This window comes from Protopterus annectens, chromosome 16.part0 (assembly GCF_019279795.1).
Source record: "Protopterus annectens isolate FY-2018-M chromosome 16.part0, PAN1.0, whole genome shotgun sequence".
Taxonomy (NCBI): domain Eukaryota; kingdom Metazoa; phylum Chordata; order Ceratodontiformes; family Protopteridae; genus Protopterus; species Protopterus annectens.
The window spans coordinates 314320777-314339678 of NC_056750.1; the positions used below are offsets into that span (position 1 = coordinate 314320777).

Consider the following 18902-nt stretch of genomic DNA (forward strand, 5'->3'; position numbering starts at 1 on the left):
GAAAGGTAGTAAAAAAGGAAAAAAAGGAATTAATAGGAAAATATGGGAGCTAGAAGATTACTTTCTTATATAGAGTAATGTAAAAGAAATTAGCAGTCAAAGGCTGCATATTGCACAAACAACAAGAGAAGAGAAGATATGTCTATGAAGAAGAAGAAAGAATTGATCATTTTCTTTTATATTGTGGGACAGCACAAGAAAATTGAAATGCCTGTGCTTTTATATGGAAACAACAATGTCACTGAGAAAGGACATTTTGATAAAGTAGATTTTTTTTCACATATTTGGCATATGTGGAAGGCAAAAATGTGGCAAGCAATTATATAATAAAAAATGGGAAATATCAGCCATTATTACAAGAATTAAGTTTTGGTTATGGAGGAAAAGAAAGTGATTAAAATGTCTTTATTTTCATTTATGTTTGTTTTTTTAATGAAATTACTAGGTTAGACATGTAAATATAAAGTAATAAAGTAACTCTTCTCCTTTTACAAAGTGCCATGAGATTTTTTACATCCACCATCTCAGGCAGATGGCACCTCAGTTTAACATCTCATCCAAAAGACAGCACACTCAGAAGTCTAACACCCCCTCACCCTGTGCTGCAGTGCAGTGTCAGGAATACAAATGGATCCAAGCACCTGGTGATAGAATAGAACCCACAGTCTGTTAATCTTCTGGCATCAAAAGTAATTGTGCTTTCTACTCAAATAATGGTGCTGCAGTACCCAGGACCCTCTGTGTGTGAAGCAATATAACATATTTTGCAACCAGAGTGAACTGTTCCTTCCATAATGAATACAGTTATAATGCACTTGGTATGAAAGAAGGAAAGCAAGCAAAAGTCTTTTCCCCCAAGCAGGTCTGAGGAAATCCAAGACACGTGTTTTACTGCACAAAATAGAACATGACTTCAGAATGTGTACACTGTTAGAAATATGCTGTACATTTTACAAAACCAGCAAATGTTGCTGCTTGCCAATGGATTTTATTTTAAGGCTGGCAAAAACATTCAGGTAACTGAAATGCTGAGGCTTGCGATGCTGAGTCCTAGATTGCTGACTGACTGAAAATGTTGACTTGCATGTGATAAGCCCAAGATTACCATTTTTTGGAATATTCCATTTTCTCTTAGGTATATATAAGTTCAGCAAGTCCACATCAGGAGGTACAAGGGGATTTACTCTTGCACATTTGTACCTCTCCATAATGGTTCCATTAATTTGTCAATGCCCAGGCCCTACTTCCCATATACCTTGTACCCTTATTATAGTTTGGCATTTTTTTCATTAAGAATCATACTTATTCCACAGCCAGCAGCAAAAATGGCTTCCTGTAGTCTAATATTTGCTAACCTTCTGCTCATGTCCCACGATATCCTTAAAGCTACCTTATTTAAAGAGATAGGTCTATATGTCAAGACCATGTACTATGTTAAGTTTAGTAGTTCTTGACAAATTTGTACAAAACCTGGATTTTTGTACACCAGAAAGTCTGGTTTACTATCATAAAACTGAAAATGATAATTAGGAGTATTTATTTGTACGTTTTTAAATGTTGAAAACTGAAATAAATTAGAATGAAAATGTCAAAATTGCTGAAATGCAATTTCAAATTCAACATTTCCCACTACAGTACAGCAGCACTCCTGAACTTCCGTTCGACATCAGACATGGAAATTCATGAAGGTAGTAATGGTATTTAAAGTGCCAAATGCTGTGGTATGCTGCATTAGTATATCAAAATTATGAGATATGCTATGTTTTGCAGAGGAGCAAGCCCCCCTGCATCCCCACACCCCCTGCTACTCATATATATATATAAAGTCTGAGATTGTACTACAGTGAGGGTAAGTTACCAGATCTCGACTATAGTATGATCTCCATTCAAAATGATAAATCCACAAGAGCAAATGCTAGTGTGCATTCACTCTTGTGGATTTAACCTTTTAAAAATCGCAGTTGCAACAACCTGGAAGACTGCCTTTCAACCTTCCTGTTTCCTGACATTGTGATGGTAAACCGAAAGTCTTATATGTCACTATCTCTTGATATCAGAGCTGCACAACTCAACTCTTCCTTATGAAACTAAACATAGAAGCCCTTCTATGAGACTAAAGATTTGCAGAGAATAACAAGGCTGCATCACAGTTAGTCAGCAGAATGCTGGCTGTGTGGCATTGAGGATGCCCTGACAACATGACTCAGGCAACCTGGAATCAAGTAGCAACTCGGCTATGGAGAAGCTGGCAGGGCAGGTGGAGTGTGAGTAGCTGTCACTGTGTCACCAGTCTGAAGGTAAGACAGCTGGACTGCCCCCCTGCTGTACTGGCCTCCAGTGTAGGCATAGGTCATATGCTTCAGCAGAGCAGGTTATTCCATTGCATGTGAGTATAGCAGATAGTGCATGGCATTATACCAGAGGTCAGTGCATGAGCAAAAACATGCATCACATGCCAGTAATGCCTACCTCACAGGCATGTAGATTAGATTTTCAACTGGTAAGCTTATGAACACAAACTGGGAAAACCATCTTCCTCAAATGTGTTTGGGAAGAAATTTAGAATCTGGACTACAGAGTAGTCCCCTGGCATTGGGACAATTAACGTCAGTCATAAAATGCAGATGGTCCTTTCTTGTTTGGGTACCAGAGCCTCAGGCCACTTAAATGAAGATAGTCCTGACAAGTGAGGACAGTAGAATAGTGTGGGATGAAGGATCACATTCATGGTTGCTTGGATGACAGTCTCTCTGGTTAGTTGTTGCTTCATAGGAAAGCAAACAGAATCAAGGCTAGTTGGAGGTCATTAATATCTGGCAGAGATGGAGAGGGTTGGGGGAATGTATTTATAAAAGACTGAGATGCAGAGCACATCCGTTAAAAGAGAGGAGAACAACATTGTCCTTAAAAATTGTTCTGTACAACAGTATATTGCAAAGTGTCTAATAGACCTCTGGCATAAGGTAAGCTGGTTTGCTGGCACCATCATTACTACAGAGACTGGGAGTGGGGGGTATGCTAGACCACCAGGTTCTAGTTTACTTGCCATGAATGAACCAATGTTACATCAGGGATTGGGGGGGGGTGAGATGGGAAGAAACATCAGACACCAGGGAATGCTTTAAATGACGTGATGGCTCCAGCTTTACTACAGAGGCCAAAGGTTGGGGGTAACTGCCAGACACCAGGAAATACTTTAAATGCTGTAATGGCACAAGTGTTACTTTGGGGACTGAGGGGGTGGGAGGAATAACTGGACACCATGGATAAATTGAAGTGCCTTAACAGCACAGACTTGATAAGGATGATCGGGGGGGGGGGGAGCCATTAGACCACCATGGTTGCCTCTTTAAAGTATCATAATAGCATGAACATTGCAACAGGGATTGGGGGTGTGGGGCATACATTAGACCATCAGGCCTTAGTACGGATGTGCTGCAATGGCACTTGCATATTACTGGGGTGGGGGCAACCATAGGAGAGTAGGGATGGCTACATGGACTGTGGTGTGTGTGTGTGTGTGTGTGTGGATGTGTGTTCATATTTGTCTGTGTTTGACAAAGTGACTGTGGGGGGGGGGGGGTGCCACTACCTACAAAAGTAGCAGGTTATTACTGTAATGTACAGATCACTGCAGTTCAGGAAACATGCAGATTAGCCATTAATGAGGTCTTACCTTGTTGTGCTTATGTTGTTTCTGAATCAGAAGTGGGTACATTGTGTTATAAGGTCCTTTCCAGCAAGAGCCATGTAGTTGATATTAGGAGCTTTAATGAATCCCCGGAGTAGTGTGCAATGCATCTAATATTCTGTCATTCAGCTAACAAAAGTGCACAGCACTGATACCAAATCTATTGTGTCTATACAACGTACATTTTTTATACTTGAGTTGTGGCTGAAAAATATCCATTTGGATCAGCTCACATATTTAGCTAACAAACACAAAAATAAATATATAGCTCCAGGTTATCCTATGTAAAGAAGACTAGTTAACAAACACAACAATAAATAAATAAACCCCAAGCTATCCTGTGTAAGGAAGATTAAACATGAGTATGCGTAATTTTCTTTCCAGTATTTGGTGCATACCACATACGTCTGCTTGCCAAAATATGGGTAAGGAATCCATTAATATATGTTTGCAGAAAGCAATATTTAGAAAATATTTAAAGGTTGGTTGTGTACTGCAAACTACATATCAGGCTGACTGAGAACACTGGCAGTAATATTTTTCTTTCCTGCACTGTTGTGTGTTAGCTATCATATTTTTCTAAGCTGTTTCTGCCATATGCTTTGGAGATCCATTATCATATGATTTACAGTACCATTTTGTAACACCCAAATATACAAACCAATAATACAACAGCAAATTTTGTCACTTCACATCATTTCTACTTTATTAATAAAATTCTTTAGGCTTTATAATGTTAGTCCCCTTCATAAATAGTTCCTTTGTGGGTTATCTCTAAACACTCACATATTTCATAACTATTAATGACCTCCACCTATGCTACCTACCATCATCACTAAAAAATGTAATGACCAACTATGACTCGAGGCATTTTGTTTGACCTATCCTTGCCTAGCTTAACAGAATGACCAGTTCTACTTAATAATTTTTATTTCAGAAAAAAATAACCAACTTGTATTTGTTTGATAAATATTTCGAAACCTTTGTGCCTCCCCATTATCATTCTCTGCAGAGTATAAACACTGAAGTCTTCCACACTCCTTCAGTTCACTGTATCAGAGAAATTGTACAATTTTAGTTGACATTTAATTCAATAATTATGATAATGTGATCACTTCTGGTCACAATATTCATAGTAAGCTCAGTAGGATAAAACCCCTAGAGTAAACTTATTTTCTTACATCTGCAATTTTAGGTAAACCAAAATGTTGCAGATAATTTATGCTATGGCTGCTGCCTTGGCTATGTCATTTGTTGTGAGAGTTTGTATAAGGCACAATTATTTAGGTAAGGATAGATATGCAATCCCTTCATTCTCAAGTAGACACAGACGTGAGCTAAACACACTGTGAAGATCTCAAGTGCCGTGGACAGTCCAAAAGTGAGTGATATGGACTGGAAGTGATTGTTCTCACTACAACTCTGAGAAACTGCCTTATCTGGATGCATAGATAAGCATTCCTCAGAGTCAAGATGGACAGCAAGGTTTCCTTTCTGAGTGAGAAAGAAGCACCTTTATCTTGAATCTTATTAATGTCCTACAACTTATTAAATCTGGGTAACTCCACAGGTGTTCCTTATTGGTCAGTGTGCGTGTGTGTGTATGTGTATATGTATGTATATTTATTTTTTATTTTACATTTGTTAACCGGGCTAGTCTAGCTGGATATATTTCCATTTTCAGTAGAGGCCCGGGGAGAAAAGCTCCAACAAGATAGAAAAATTCAAAATATCGTTACAAGGTAAATTGAAGGATTAATAAAAAATAGAACAAGTAATTATTACATACTAAAGATATTTACACTTGAAAAAACAACAGTAAAAATATTTACACTTAAAAAAGCAACAATAAAAATGTAGCACATAAGATTCTTATGGAATTTTTCACATCAAGTAGAAAGATTTCAGCAGTATGTTGATTAGAGTTTAAACAGTACCAGCCTTGCTTACATGAATAAGCATTAAAATGTTTGGAAGTTTGTTTGGAAGAGGAAGAAACAGTGGTGGAAGAGGGTGGTTAGTCAGGGTTACTACAAGGGCATAACCAGTGTGTTTTGGGGTGTTTTTTGAGTTTTTGTTTAAAGAGAGGCAAGGATGTGATTAGTGTTAGTTCATTGGGTAGCAGGTTCCAGTTTTTTTCCTGCTGCATTAGTAAACAGAGAGTCACCAGCTATGTTATTAGACCTGGTTATACTAGCGAGGAGTTTGCTAGAAGAATGTAGGGAATTCAGATTTTTATAGGGGATTAAGAGATTGGTGACTGTAGGAGTGGTGTTGGGTTGGTAGAATATCTTGTGGGTAATCATGAGTTGGGAGATTATTAGACGGTTTTGGAATTCAAGCCATTCTAGTTGCCAAAGATTCAGACAGTGGTAGGTTCTAAAGGGATTGCCAGTGGCGAATCTGGCGATGTTATTGTAGGAAGTTGCTAGTTTGTTAAGGTTATTTTTCTTTAGGTTGGTATAAATAGGTGAGGCATACAGAAGATTAGAGATTAGATGGGAGTGAGCAATCTTGGTTCTGGCTGCTGGGGTTAGGAAAGGTTTTATTCTATATAAGGAGCCTATTTTTCTGTTGACTGTTTTAATGGTGTTATTTATATGGTAATCAAATGTAATTTATTCCTAACAGTTTAGTGGTAGAGTCAGAGAATATAATAGTGCCATTATTTGAAGAGACTGAGAAATGTATGGGGGAGGACGTGGTAGTAGGGGTAATGAGAAGGAGTTTGTTTTTTTGGCATTGAGGAGGCAGTGTTTTGTAAACCATGTTTCTACAGTGTTGAAAACATTTTAAGTAAGAGAATATAGTTCTGATGGGGAGTATGCTGAGCATATTAGCGTAGAATCATCTGCATATTGAATGCAGGTGGCTTGAGGAATTACTACATGGAGGTCATTGATAAATAATGAGAAAAGAAGTGGTCCAAGAATAGAGCCCTGAGGGACTCCGATGGTGACTGGCAGAAAGGATGAAATTTGATTTTCCCAGAGAACTGCCTGTTGCCTTTTGCTGAGGTAGGATCTGAACCATTTAACAGCCTGAGAGTCAAAGGAAACGGATTCAAGAATATTGATTAAGAGGGTGTGGTTTACCATGTCGAAAGCTTTTGAGAGGTCAATAAAGAGTGCAGATGAGAGGAAGTTTTTATTACGGTTTCTATTGATGCTATCTGTAAAGGATAAAAGGGCAGTAGTGATACTATGTGATGGCCTAAAGCCATATTGGCAGTTTGCTATTATGTTATGTTGAGATAGATGATGTAAAAGTTGGTGAATGCATTTTTCCATAATTTTTGCTAAAGGTGATAAGAGAGCTATTGGCCGATAGAGTAGTCATTTGAGTTCCCACCTTTATGAAGGGGGGTAATGTGGGAGATTTTCCAAATACCTGGAATGGTTCCTTCTTTGATTGTCCTTTTATAAGGATGGATATAGGGTATGCAATTACTTTGGCTGCTTTTGGAGATATTGCGACGGTAGTTGGTCAGCAGTGTGTGTGTGTGTGTATATATATATTTATATATATATATATATATATATTTTTTTTTTTTTTTTAATTTCAGACGACAAGATAATTTAGGGATATTAATAGAATATGTCACCCACAAAACATCAAAATACATGCTAAAATTAAATTCAGACCTGACTAATTTATCTACAGTATTTCACATAGTTGCCGAAAGGGTTTGATTTTTCAAAAGTAGAATTACTTACTAAATAAAACACACACATAAAATATGCACATTTTATTGATAGACTGCTACATTTTTTGACACGACAGATAAACAAATCCTACCCAGTCATGTGAAAACACCACCCACAACAAGACTAGTTCAAACTTGTTCAGCAACTTCAGCATGTTTTTGAGTAAGTGCTTAATGCTTTAACTTTTAAAAGACAGTGAAAGGCAATCTGTGTTCTAAGTCATGCAGAACTGCATTTATTTTCTGAAGTCAGAAAGATGGAGTGAAAGATAAATAAAGTACCTGTGCTGTAATGCATACTCCACACTTGGATGACCAACAGAAAGTGTATCATTACCAAGACCAGGAAGTGTATGATTAAAAAGAAGACATGAACTGTGTTGCCATAATAAGTATTATCATTAAAAATCAGAAAAGCAGAATATTTACTGGCTTTTGCTTGTCATGCTACAAAATGACTTCCTGCTAAGACCAGAACAGTACCTCACAGGAGCGATTAACATGTTAGAAGAATGATTTCCGTTGAAACAGATACCATAAAAATGCAAAATGTTTTCACAGAGACATGTTAGCCAAATGTCCATTCACAAATACAAGTAGAACTCTCGAGAATCTGAATAGTGTTGCTAATAAGGTCATTTTTCAAAAGACTCTCCTGGTGTGTCAGTGGGTATCATCTTGAACTGTGCGCAGATGATCCTGTATGTGTATGCATGATAAGAAAGAAGTTCATAAATCTTCCCTCACATTTAATAATTCATTTAAAATGTATCTGTTAGAAATCTGATAATCTTCATTTCTTTGGGAAAAAAGTACAAACACTGAAAATTTAAAATTAAGGTATGCATAAACTAAACTAATGATTGTAAACCCTAAAAAAATAATAACCACCAAACCAAGGCATATGCACACTCACAACAATAGCTAATAAACAAACACAGTAGTATGCAGTAAGGAGCACAAACCACAAAAACTCAAGTAGTAAAACACTGAAAGTAATATTTATTGATGCACAACACGTAAGTCCTTAAGAAGTTTAACACTTTTGTTCAATTAAAATATACTCTATGGACTTCCATCAGGACTTGACAAATTACATCACATGGCTTGCTTAAATATGATAACAAAGTATCAATTAATTGTCGTTTAAAGTTATATTACTCATCTTCAGTAGCAAAACTCTGATATGGTATTAAAGTAAGATGACACATACTATTTTAACATAATTATTGAATGAACCCCCCTCAATTCAGATTTTCTTAAAATCCCCTTTCAGACATAAACTGCAATGTTAGTTATACCATGGTACAGTGAATTACATGTTTTCATGAATATATTTTAAAATAAAATATTACATTTCTTATAAAGTAATTTCAGAATACATTGTTGTAAATATGTGTGAATGAAATTGATATATTAACGAAATATGAAAATAGCACTGTAAACGCATATTAAATAGTAAAAAGTAAAACAAAAGTCAGCAAATAGCTTTCATGTGTATAGCTCAGTATGAAAACGAGTTAAAGTCTGGCTGCCCTTAACGTTAACACAGGAACGATGGATACATTTTCACTGAGTCGAGGCTTACTTGTGGCATTTAATTTCATTTGCCACAACATTTCCTTTTATTCTAATTCTGCTTCCCATGCCCCTCCCCTAGGATTAAAAGTAACCTTGTCAAGAATACTGGAGCAGAACTTTTTAAAATCCTAACAGTTTGAGGTGTTTATACAAACTTTATATTCAGTTTAGTTATATATTACAATATTTAGATAATCCTCTTCCTTAATGTCCTTTCAGTTTTACCAGCATAAAATGTTGGCACAAACTCAACATTTATCTAAATATATTATTCCTGAAGTGCCGCAGTTACTATTTTGTAAACAAACTTTGGTAGATAAGGCATTCTCCAAAGTAAAAAAAAGCATCTTCATATATAAAAGCATTCCTTGCAGCTATCACATTTTTTGGTACCTAACTTTAATATTGATTTTGTTTTCCCTTTTAGAAGCTACAAACAATTTTTTCAAGTTACGTGCTGTTTTGTAGAAAAAAATGGATGTTGTCCCACCAAATTCAAGGCCATCTCATTCTTCTTAGAAATATTCCAATTATTTTATTATTTTTATGATGGATTTATTGGTCTTTGAACCTAAGTTATACTGCAAGACTAAAGATCTCTCAAAATGTTTCACAATGATGTTAGCATTAGGACCCCCAGTGAGCAAACATTGCTGTTTATCATCCAAGTCTACTCCTAAGAGTGGCTTATACTTAGTACCACACCATTGTGCTACATCAGCACTTATTTCAAAGACCATTTTCAGGTATTCACTATCCAAAAGCATAGTTTTAAGCTTTTTTTTCCTTTCAGTATCAAAAGTTAGTCTGTCAAACACCATACATGCTAGTCTAATGAATTGTCTCCTGATCAAACAGTAAACAAGGGGATGGAAGCTTTAAAAGTGCAAATGAGCATTACTAAAAGTTGGTTTTCTATAGATATTTGAAGTAAAACCCTCCTGGGAACTAATTATAGTTGTATCTAACTAATTCACAATATTTTTATTATAATTATAATTAAGCTTTAAATGAGTTGTCTCATGCAGATATTATACAAATTCATGTACATACTCATCTGAAATAATCCATACAATAAAATTGTCTAAGTATCTTAAATATAGTTTACAATATGAATAATAAATGTCTTGAAGCTATAGTTTCATAGATTCAGAGTTATATACTAGGCTAACAGCTGCCAGGGCCTTTATAAGCCTAGCTGTGCAACCCAACCCAATTATGTCCCTATGCATCATGGGTGTATATTAGGAGGAGGCATGTTAGTTACGAAGTTTCAAAACATTATCTTGAGAGATTTGTTAGTTTGGGCATAGTTTATGCCTACTAAGCTTCCTAATCCCCATTGTCATTTTTCTGTTTATCATTTTTGCATCATATACTTTACTCACATACTCAACTGCAACCCCTATAATCCCCTCTTGGTCATAATGTCTTATATTCACCTTATCCAGCATTCATGTCATTTCTCCTTTATTTTCCTTAATTTTCTTAACAAAAATGGTGTGACTTTTTCCCCTATCCATTGCAAAAAAATACTTTTACCTCTTTATCATGCCTCCTTCTCTAAAAACATCTTTCTCCAGTATTTGTAAAGTGTCTTCATAATCCTGTGTGCTACTTACATACTCATCTTTTTTCTTCCTCCATCTTCATATACTCCTTTTTATATTTCTCCATGCACACTATCTACCAGAATTACCAAGTTTTATAAAAAGGTGTAATAAACAAATATATTTCATTTCCCATCCTATCATAACCAAACTGACAAAAATCAAGGCACTAACTGCACACATCTCAACACTTCTCATTTGCTTCACCTTCAAAGAAGATGTATTATCATGTATAATATTCATAAATTCAATAATTAATTGAATTTCTTTACTTAAGAGGAAGCTGAAACTAGTATGCCTTTATGAAATAATTCTATACCTTCAGGTTGTGGAGTACATGTGAACAAATCCATCATTAGAAAAGCTATAGTTTTGTCCCATAGGCAGTCTTCTTAAATAATCCCACAAGTCTTTCAACATATGTGAATACTTGTTAAAAATTGGTTTAAGTAGTATATCTGCAAAAATACCTAAAGGGTAAGTTTTTCAACTCTGTGCTGCTACTGTGGGTATAAACAGGGTCGTAAAATGTTTTATGCATGTTGGTGGATGATGGTGAAAACTTATAACTGTATTGTGAGATAATGCTGCTGAAAATTCTAGAAGGTAGTCAGGGGGATTCACTATACAATCTCGAAGTACTGAAATGTCGAATTTCAGTATTTCGAGACTGAATAGTCGGAAATCCACATACACGAATACCACAACTGTGGCCATTCACACACACACACACACACACACACACACATACACCTACCTAACTAAACAAACATAACAACAGACAGAAACACACCTAACCTACCTACCCCCCTACTTATATATTCTAACTCCGAGGTCGCACTAAACACACAAACACACAAAAAACACCACCGCACACACTCACACACACTAAAATCCCTACCAATATCCTCAAACACACAGCACTTACCTGAAACCCCAGATAAATCCACAAACCGCACCACACGTAACAAACGCAACACCACGATAGTGGCAGATTCGACATTTGCTGATTCGACACTTCCACATTCAGCATAGTGTTTCGAGTAACTGCAATTTCCACTATTTGGTCTCGACGTACTGAAATTCGAGATTTCAGTACGTCGAGATTGTCTAGTGTATCCAGTCAGGGATTTCACACTGTCAAAAACCATGGGCTGCATTCATGAAGTTACCATGATGTGTATATGTCGCAGTACCTTTTTGCTATTCAGTAAACATCATTACACACAGTACTGCACCAACATTACTATGGGGAATGGGTGTGGGGGATATACTAGACACCAGGGAACATTCCATAAAGTGCCATAAGGCACAGAATAGCTTAACAGAGATTGGGAGGGACACTGGACACACTCTGAAGTGCCATAATGGCACAAATCTCAGTATGATGATCGGTGATGGGAGATCCAGTAGATGACCAGGGAATATTATTTATTTATTAATTTATTATTTATTCATTGACATTTGATTACCAAGTCTGGCTGGGTAGGTGACCATTTTATTACAAAAACATTTTAAGAACAATAATTTTTCAGTCTTCAAAAATAGAGCAAATCGTCTACCATTTAACCAATTACACCAAATTAGACATAATTTGAAAACATGGGGTAAGAATAGATACAACCTATATGACAATGATTTAATATCTAGAGTAATGTTATCCTGTTTAGAGAAATTACAGATAAATTAGTACAATATAAGCAGGAATTGCAGTATGAATTGGGAGAAAAAAAAGGTTATGAAATATTTAGATAGAGATTTGGAGAGAGAAATTGACTGAAATAAGGATGCGAATGAAGAAGGGGGTAGAAGTGCAACGTATAAAGCGGTACTTGTTCATATTTTCAGGTATATCATGGGTTTGAGCAGGAGCAGAGACAGATTTTAGCTAGAAAGTCTTTCAGAATGGTTTTAAATGACTGAAGGGAGGGTGTTAACCCAATAGATACAACCAAGGGGTGCCATGATGACACCATTACTAATGGCATAGACATCATAAGGGGGACCAGAAGGTGAAAGGGATACACTAGACACTGCCTGGGGTCCATTGCCTAAAGTGTAATACTGGCACAGACATTGTAACAGAGATGGGGTGGTTGGGAGGATACATTTAATCACCACAGCCTAATACATGCATGCTGTAATGGCACTAAATTATTGGAGGGATCATGGAAGAGTAGATAAGATAGGTACTGTGGTGTGTGTGTGTGTGTGTGTGTGTGTGTGTGTGTGTGTGTGTGTGTGTGTGTGTGTGTGTGTGTGTGTGTATATACAAGACAGTGTGGCTGTGAGGGATGACATTGTCTACATGAGCAGCAGTTTATTACCATGAGATGCAGATCAGCCATGAGCTATATGCCACAGTAGTAGGGTTCTTATCAGATAGACAAGCTTCTGCAAGTTCGAAACTCATATTTGCAGAAGTTCGAGCATTTCAATGGAAATCTCTGTAAGGGGAGGTTTCTGTTTTGTTCAATGTGGTGCAATCTCGGAATTGGTATATTTAAGTAGCAGGGGCTGTGGGGGGTGCAGGGGGCTTGGCCTCCTGCTTACAACAGTTTATTTTGTTTTCTTTTTTTTGTTTTTTTTATCCATAGTCAAAGTTTTTTTAACTTCGAACAGGATGGTTCGAGCATTCCGTGTTTGAAGTTATTAAACTTTGACTATGTGATATAGACCCCAGTAGTAAGTGTGATTCAGAAAACATGCAAATTAGATGATAATGAGGTCTTACCTCATCAAAGCTAGCATACTTTTGAATTGCAAATGGGTATATCTTTCTGGAAGGGCCTTTCTAGCACATGCCATAGATCTATTGCTAAGAACTTTAATGAATTTCCAGGCATGTCTGTTTCAGTTACACAATGCACAATGAGTATATTGCAAAGAAAATTACATACATATCATTCAAATGGTTTAGCCACAGATTAGGCCTAGTTACATGTACACTGAAACATGACAATAATTGTAGATCTACCTTTGTACTATTTTAAGAGATCATAAAGTATAAACTTGTGAGACTTTCAAAATTAAATATAATGTAGTAGTCATAGTTAAGTGTTTCACAGCTTACATTGTTATGCCCCATTTTCCAAAGAGATGATCACTTAAAAAATACCAGATGATTTTAGTGGTCATAGTTTTATTTTAGAGTGATACTGACTTACAAAAACTGACTCATTTATTAAAATAAATTTAGTGACACTTTTCACATGAAAATGAAGGTATCAGTCGAAGTAATAACATTGTTGGGTCCACAAAGTAAAATGATTTGTATTAAAATTCTACAATAAAAATTGGCAGATTTAAATACTCAGTCGGATATATTGTATTTGGGATATTACTACACAACTTCAACAATATGTACACGGTATATAACAACGTCACAGCTGACACTATTTAAACTTTAACTTAGAAAATAAAGTGCCATGCTTATCACAACAAGTTATATGATTACATGAAATAACTAGTAAAATTTACTTAATATCCAAGATAAAACAAATCAGGCTTCATGTGTTACAAACTAATGAATACATTAACTAATGGTCATGAGACATTATCCAAGAAAAGTGAGAAAACATTGAGTGGGTACTACACATTTTGTGTAAAAAATAACAGTGGAAGAAGATAATTTCCATCCTGTTTTGCATGTCAAAACAATGATTCTTGCTGATCAGTAGCTATAAAGTGTAAGTGTGGGATTAACTAGTAACTGATTATACACTAGAAAAAAGTTGTAAATGGGTTTAAGAAAGTGCATAAGGATACGAGTAAACTATAAAACAGTAATTAAATACGAGTGCATCAGAAATGGTATTCTAACAGTATTTGAATTCAGCATCAGAAAGACAGTTATACAGATTATTTCAAGATTATAAAGACTTTGATTTTGTTTATAAAATTTACTGTAAGCATGAATATTCAGTTATCATGTGGAGTCATATAAATTAAGAACAAAACAGAAGTTACACACATAATTGTAATCTGCACATTACCTGACGGAATTAATCAAAATTTTCACCAGATACATATCCTGTGCTGTTAGTATATTAGTATAAATGTAAGATTTAAACTTTAACATATTTATGTCTAAATGACATTTTTTTCTTTACAAAAAGTTAATATCTGTACATTTGACATTTAAATTATTCAAAATAACATTCTGACATTTGAAAATTATTTCAGTCCGATGTTTTTAAGACAGGATTGAACAACAGCTACCCAACATTTATACATTTAGAATGGGAGATGTGCATTTGCACTTTCAATGCATGCTTTTCTTACAACAATTACAAGCCGGACTAACACGCAGGATAACTGGACAATAACAAGACTTTCTTCAGTTTGTACATATGAGTACTTATACAGAAAGAAAATAAAAAATAAGCAGTTGACTCTGTCATAATCAGAGACTGTTTTCCTAACGTGTTTAATACTAATAGTCTGCCATCTAGAATGCTGGTACAGCATGACTGCAAGAGCTTCATTATGGGAAACTGCATGAGAACCCCACTTTGGACACTCCTTTTTGATAAGGACAAACAACATCATTAGCTATAAATGTAGCTGTCTTTAGTTATCATATTACAACATGCTGGTATTTCTTGTTTTGAGAGATAATCAGAATGTAGTCAGCTTTGCTTATATTAAAAATGCACTAGAATATTCTCACTTTATGGTATCCATTAATTTTTCATAAGTTACATGACCTTATCTTGATACATTCCCGTGCTGACAGTAATGTGTAGGGAGTTTGAAGGGTATGAAGTAAATTGCATATATTCTGAGAAGAAGACAATTTAAAGAACATTTTACGTAATATAAATCAAATGAAGATGAGCAGTGGAGGAGATGAGAAAGGCCTTTCTGCATTGTATTGTCTTAGGGCAATATGGTGGGCTAGTGGAGGAGATGAGAAAGGCCTTTCTGCATTGTACTGTCTTAGGGCAATATGGTGGGCTAGTGGAGGAGATGAGAAAGGCCTTTCTGCATTGTACTGTCTTAGGGCAATATGGTGGGCATATTTGCCTGCACACTGATTAAGGTCTTACAGAATGATGGATGGAAATACCTGGTAAAAGTAAGATGCACATTATATTGAGTTGTTAGAACAACTGTGGTAAAAATTAAAAATGAATGGGGAGGAATAAGGTTATTCATTACAAAGAAGATGTTCTAATGTTTCTGTTCTTAATAAGATGCATCCAGTTATTCCTGCTTTATGGGTAGGTGAAGTAAGTAATGTAAACAGGATTAATGTATGAGCTAATCCTGTATTTTATGAATAAGCTCACTGATAGGAAGAAGCTAATAGGACTTAGTTGTACACTGCAATAGTGTGAATATAAAAGGTAGTATCAAGAAGAACAGCTATCATTTGTTGTATGCTAAATTGTAAAACTAGCATCAAGATTATACATTCTGATTTTTTGGTGTTAAAGTTGTATAACGATTGATTTGTAAAAAGATTACTGCTTTATAAATATACATAGGTCACAAAAGACTCTCTTTAGTTATCAGATTATAAAATGGTGATATTTCCTGTTTTGAGAGAGAATCTCTCATAATCAGTCACATGAAATCATGCTGTGCCATCCTGCTAGGACTTTTCAGTTTTTTTTCATACAGACTATATATGTACAGCAGTCAGGAAAACAGTCTATGATCATGACAGAATTTTTTTAAGACTGTATGAATGTTCAAGGTCAGTAAAGAAGATTTATTTAAAAAGATCACAAACTATTGGAAACTGTACTCAAGGACCCCAAAAACAAAGCCGCACTGAAAACATTGAGGTGAACCTTAAAATTTCAGTCATATTGGTTTACAACACAGTACAGGAAAGGAAGGAAACCATTTATTGCTATTTGTCCAGGCGTCCTCTAGTTTTACTAGAAAAGGGTGGAAGATAATATGCACTACATCTATTGATAACACTGTTATTGTGTTTGCTTAACATTCTGCACTTTGATAGCTTGAAACATAAAGAGTGACATGGAGAGATCAACAAAAAACTCCAAACCAATGAATACCAAAATCCAGAGCAAAGGAGAAAAGCGAACCAGTTCAACTGTAGCTCACTGCCAAATTTATTCAAAATAAAAGACGAAAAACATATGAGATCAAGCGCTTTCGCCTGGATCAGTACCAGGCTTTTTCAAGATGAGTTTGCACTCACAAAAACACAGATTTTTATACTACAAGTAATAATATCACATGATCAAATGTGTTAACAGCTTAGTTGATAGGCAAATAAATTAATAGGCAAATACATTGTTAATTAGTAACCTAGTGCAAACAGAACCACTGAGCCATGCTCTTAAAAAATTGTAAGCCATGCAGTGATAAAAACACTTCTGTAGAACAATAAAATGTTAAAAAACATTAAGAAACATTGATAAACATTAAAAAAACATTGAAAAACATTAATGCATCATTAATCAATCCTAAAAATCTTTTTTTTAAAAATCTGTTAAAGTGGGTAAATGAATAAATAGAACCTATAAAATCACAGTGTGGGTGTGTTCAATACACTTTATGCAAAAAATGCCTACAAAAAGTGATGAAATGTATTAGTTGATAAATAAATAAAACTATCTGTTGTATAAAATGGACTCAGCCATAAAAATTGTAGTTTTATAAATTATAATTTTATAATTTAGCCCTTCTTAATTTAAGGACACTAGCAATGCTGACACTGTCATTCAGGCCTGGGGGTTTTGTGGCATTCAGTTTAAGTTGCCACAACAGCTCCTTATACTCAAGCCGGGCCTCCCAGTCCCCTCCTACTGTACTGCAGAACTTGCTCTAAAACCATAAATCTCAACTGCATATTAGGACACGTGCCAAGATGTTTGTAGAAAGCATTAGTGTCCTTCTTTTTAGAAATTTCATATAAATGCTCGTAAATCCTTCTTCTAAGGTTCTCTTGGTTTTACCCACATAGAAACTACAGCATTGTATACAAAAACCCAAATACACAATGTTTATCAATGTTTCTTAATGTTTTTTAACATTTTATTGTTCTACAAAAGTGTTTTTATCACTGCATGGCTTACAATTTTTTAAGAGCATGGCTCAGTGGTTCTGTTTGCACTAGGTTACCAATTAACAATGTATTTGCCTATTAATTTATTTGCCTATCAACTAAGCTGTTAACACATTTGATCATGTGATATTATTACTTGTAGTATACAAATCTGTGTTTTTGTGAGTGCAAACTCATCTTGAAAAAGCCTGGTACTGATCCAGGCGAAAGCGCTTGATCTCATATGTTTTTCGTCTTTTATTTTGAATAAATTTGGCAGTGAGCTACAGTTGAACTGGTTTGCTTTTCTCCTTTGCTCTGGATTTTGGTATTCATTGACATGGAGAGATACTATTTTTGCTAAAAGTAAACCATACTGTAGCAGTGACATCTGGTACAAAGTTAAGAGTGAGGACCTAGATGAAAAAAAAACTCTTTTGTGACAAAAAGAGTACAGACTCAGTGTGCCTCAGTAAGTCAGTGATGAGGGAAAGGATATGGTTAGCGAACATATTTGATCCCACAGAGAAAATGTTAATACCATTTGCTATGCCAAACAAATATACAACACAGTAAGACTGTTCCAGTTAAATGACAGAACTCCCAAGGGAAACATGGGATTACGTAAGCAATGACTATTACAGGACTCTGTACTGTAATCAATACTTATTAATTATCACAGATGATGGCATAAGATTCCCCCATCATATTGCCAGTGCTTTCATCAACTTCATAGGCACTCGTATCTATGCTACACAGCATTTTGCATAATCTGGTTTGCAAGAGATGATAAAAATTAATAAAGTTCCGCTATTCAATAGCTACCAGTGTAAGATGCCAAGATAAACTTCTAGAAAATAATTTCTTTGTGGCCATAGGATAATGGCTTAATGGAATGTTTCATGAGAAGTATCCTTAAGGCAGTCAGAATTGACAAATCACAATATAGCTCTTGGAAACAACAGTTGAATATTATCCCAAAAGCTTACAGAAGTTCAGTAGACTCTGTTACTGGAAGTACACCTGCAAACCTCATGGTAATCCAGACCATCAGAAACAAAATCCCTGGGCGTGGCCAAGATGTCAGAGAGATAACAGCACTTTTTTGATGCTCTGCTTAACAGAAATTTCTCTGACAGGAAATGTTCTTAATATTATTTTAAAAACATCTAAGTTTTCTTTCACCTATATATTTAGATACAGTGGATTATTTTTTTCTACAAATATTTCAATTTTGGTGAATAGAAAGTGAATTACATCCTGTCAGAAGTACAGCAGCTGAATATA

General features: G+C 35.4%; 1 protein-coding gene across 1 annotated transcript in view; it reads left to right on the forward strand.

Annotated features, from left to right (window-relative positions):
• LOC122790589 (potassium channel subfamily T member 1) overlaps positions 1-18902 on the forward strand; it is a 1237971-nt gene that overhangs the window by 1006552 nt on the left and 212517 nt on the right. The gene's annotated exons all lie outside the window — the stretch shown is intronic.